Raw genomic sequence first — 4,568 nt, forward strand, 5'->3', positions numbered from 1 at the left:
ACTCATTTTAGTTTGTTTTAATGCTTTTAACCACCCAGGTGAAGATGATGAATACGAGCAGACAGGCTAGGATTAGAAAGAGCAGTTAATTTAGTTTCAGACCTTCTAGAATAAAATTGCTTTTATGAAAAATTTTATTCAGTTTATTCATTTAATATTTTTGGAAGACTTTTTATTAGACATTTTTCTACAACATAAATCCTAATTTCATTTATTAAATATGAGATCTCTTGCCAGGTTTATTTTATGAAAAACACCTAACACTCTTAGCCTACGGGAATGAGGTGTTACATGGATCAAAGGAGGAATAGAGAGAGAGGAGGCGGCATAGGAGAAGAGCCCATAGTCCAAAGGGTTCCGTTGGATCTAGAAGAAGCCAACGCCGAGAGAGGGTGGAAAACTCAAATTCATCTTCTCAAGATTCCTCAAACACTCATGAGGAATCAACCGGTTAAAGTGAAAGAGAAGGAAGGAACCGTGATGAGAGGAAAGGAGCACGTATGGGGGAAGTTCTGAAGCCAAAGATGGACTTTCCAAAGTTCAATGGTGATGAATTGAGCACGTGGGTTAGTAGAGCTGAGCAATACTTTGAACACAACCACATGAAGGGTCATGCAAAAGTGTCCTATACCGCCTACTTCCTTAAGGGGGAGGCCAACCAATGGTGGCAATGGATGAGGAAGACGTATGGGGCTCAAAGGAAGAAGTTGAAATGGAGGAAGTTTGTCAATGAGCTTTTAAGGAGATTTGGGCCAACCGAGTATATGGATTATCATGAGACTCTCTCAAAGATCAAGCAAACCGGATCTTTAAGAGATTATCGAAAGGAATTCGAATACTTGTCCACTAAAGCACATGGGTGGTCGGAGAAGGCCCCATTGGGACCTTTGTGGGTAGCTTGAAGAGTGAGTTGGCAGTGAAAGTGAAGCTGAAGAAACTAAAGACCTTGATGCAAGCTTTGGAAGTTGCACAAATCAAGGAAGATCAACTTCAAGATTTGAAGAAGAGTAGCCGGTTGGAGGTGAGAAAACCACCCCCAATGGTTTCCAAGTTTGATGCAAACCAAACTTTTAGCAAAGACTTCTCACCGGGAGGTCCTAGTGGAGGTGCATCAAGTGGAACCAAAGCATTACCCACTGGAGTAAAGAGGTTACATTGGGAAGAGATGCAAAGTCAAGCAAAGTGAGAAGGGGCTTTGTTTCAATTGCAATGGGAGGTTCACAATGGGCCACAGATGCAAAGTCAAGCAAAGTTTTCTCATAGAGATGGAGTCGGAGGAAGAGGAAGACATAGGGGAGGAAAAGCAAGGGCGAGAAGAGCAAGAACAAGATGAAGATGTGAGGGGAGATCCTCAAATTTCTATCCATGCATTGACGGGTGTTGTGGGGCCTAAAACGATGAAAGCACAAGCACACATTGGCAAGATGGAGGTAACAGTTTTTGTTGATAATGGTTCATCTCTAAACTTCATCAACTCTAAAGTGGCCAAAAGCTTGGGGTTGCCTATGACTTCTATCACTCCATTCGAGGTCATGGTAACTAGCGGGGAGAAGATGAGGTGTAGAGAAGTATTTAAAAAAGTATGTTTGAAAACACAAGGCCTTCAAATCATAGTGGATTTATATTATTTGCCTATTGTGGGGTTGGACGTTGTGTTGGGTGTGTAATGGCTAGAGGAGCTAGGGAAGATAGTCTCAGACTATAGAAAAATGACTATGGAGTTTATGATGGGGGGTAAATGGGTGACCATTAGGATGAATGGAGGATGTAAGGTCGTGGGGCCTAATGAGATGGAGAAGCTATTGAGACAAGGGGGAAATGTTTTGCTGTCACATTGGCCTCCCAACTGAGGAGCTTGAGTGAGGGATATGAAATGGAAGATGGGGGCATAGAGAGGGAGTTAGGGGCCAAGGTTCCTAATGACTTGAGGGAGTATGTGAGGAAGGGTGGCCAAGTGACAATAGAAGTCGTTCAATGGAGGGGGCTCCCAACCGAAGATGCTACATGGGACAGTGTTCGAGTTCTCAAGGATAAATTCCCAAATTTGGACCTTGAGGACAAGGTCGGTCTTGAAGGGGGACGATTGATGAAGATCCAAGAAGAGCCATTCGTAATGCCACTAGGAGGGCTAGGCCTGTCGAGGCTAGGAGGGTGGCATTGGGGTCCATGCATGGCTCGAGTTATGGGTCATTGGGTGCCCAAGGCAAGGTCAATTAGAGGAAGATCAAGTTGTTAGCCAATTTCTTGATTTTAGGAGTTGGTTGGCAAATCTCTTGAATTTAGAGAGGAGGCAAACCCCTTGATTTTAGGGGATTGGAGCGGTTGCTAGAGGGTTGACCGAATATCTCCTTCAAATTATAGAGATTATCTATTTGTTAATTTGTTTGAGTTTGTTTCCTTTATTTTAGGAGTTGTTGGGATTGTTTTATTAATTTTAGAAGTTTGACTTGTTTTGGGATTGTGTTTCAAATTTCAAAAGAAGTTATTAAAGGGAATAAGTGGGGGAATGCTAGCCGAACCCTAATACTATTTATTTCGGATTTGCATTGTAATGGATGTATTATGCTATTTTCAATGAAAGTGAAGCTTATGCTTTGTCATCCTAATTTTTGAGAATTGAGTGCTAGCCCGAGTTAGTCTTAATTTTCACCATCATTCCAATCGGATCTTAGTGTTGCCTTGAGGTAACCCTATATTCAATCATCCAACACGCCACAAACACTTGAATGAGAGTGAGGCTTCCATCACAGAGCCGTATACCACTATTATATCCGTGGCAAGGCCATATACCATGTTTAACCCCTAAGGTAGGGTTATAAACCACCATTATACCCATGACAGGGCCTTAACGAAAATAGAACAGAAGCAACATCGGAACCAGATTATAATCAGATACAGAATAAAAAATTCATGCCAAGGTTTTTAGGTGGCACATCATTTCAAAACAGTTTCACATATTCAAAATAACAGAATTAAAGCATATTCATTTAATCAAAGCAAAACTTTTTAGATCTCATATTCGCTCTTTTTCATAGTTCAAAAAATAGAATGTTAAAATAAGCTCATGTCTATAACAGTCATGACAGAAATATTTCATTCTTATACAGATTTATTGAGTATGCAGAAACACATATCTGAGGTTGTTTTCAGATTTCTTTTTAAAACAAACATGCATATTTTCAAATCAACCCCAGTCATTTTCTTTTCTGCAAAGTCTAGTATAGGAATCCTGTTTGCCTAACTTACGTGTATTATCTACGCCTTGAGTCCGCACTCTAACTGTATCGCAGTAACATAAATAAAAATTTAATCGCTTGTAAGTTAAACATTAATCCCCACGCAAAACTTGCTAATAAGATTTGCACAAGTTTACACCAACAAACACAAGTCTCTAATTAGTTTGGTTTATAGACCACCCAAACAACCATCTCTCTCCATTAACTAGCACATAACATTACACAGTCACTCCCTACATTTCACAAACAACCAAACCTATAAATTCTTCAGTCCCGAGCATCCACATAACTTGCCATAGTGCAAATACAACCAACCCATTATGATCAATCCAAAAACAATCATATAGTAAACCTGGCCAGCCCCACATCTCAACCTAAACCACCATGCTCATCAACCCAGCATCCCATTTTTAACCCAACAGGTCACACCAGCTCAACAATCCTCCACTTGACTTCAATAGTATCTTATTGATTCACAACAGCCAAATCCAACTCAAACAATTACTACTCAAACTCGGAACAACCAACAAAGTACATAAGTACCCCAGGCAACCACTTAACTCCATCCTAATTAGCAACAAACAACCTGAACCTTCACATCTCAATTAAAAAACAACCACATTAATCCATCCAGCTACTCAAATAGCCTCAAACTCAACCCAATGTAAACACCAACAACACTACCACAAATAAACACCATACTTTCCCATCATTCAAAATTATAAATCTATCATCATAGTAGTACATTGCAAAGATGAGAGAAATTACGATACCTAATTTTGTGCAATGATACGTGGGGTTAGGGAGTGACACCCACTGCCTAAAGATGTGATTACTTCACTACTATCAAGAAAAAAAGAAAATTGATTTCATTTAGTGGGAAAACCATATTGTAGCATGGCCAACTTGAATTCTCCTAAGAGAGGGAATTACATTGGCAGCAAGAATCAAGGAGATTCACACTATCTGACCAGAACATGGCAACCAATACCCAACGAGAGTAGCATTGCACAACTATACAACTGAGGAAGTATACACATTAAATAAAATATAAAATAACAAAATAAAACAATAATAATAAAAATACATTTATAACACCGCAGGTGGATAGATGAACACCAAGAGAATGATAGACTCAGATTTAGAGAGAGAGAGAGAGAGAGAGAGAGAGAAAGAAGGCTAGACTTACCAGTGTTTCACACACAGTAGCTAAAATCGACTAAAGTGAAAAGGGACTCTGAAAAAAACTGTGCTATAGTTTTTCATAAATTAACAATGAGAAGGAAGGATAGATGGGGTGAAATAGAAGAGAGGGTGTGTGAGAGTGAAAAC

This window comes from Juglans microcarpa x Juglans regia, chromosome 4S, assembly GCF_004785595.1.
Source record: "Juglans microcarpa x Juglans regia isolate MS1-56 chromosome 4S, Jm3101_v1.0, whole genome shotgun sequence".
Lineage (NCBI taxonomy): Eukaryota > Viridiplantae > Streptophyta > Magnoliopsida > Fagales > Juglandaceae > Juglans > Juglans microcarpa x Juglans regia.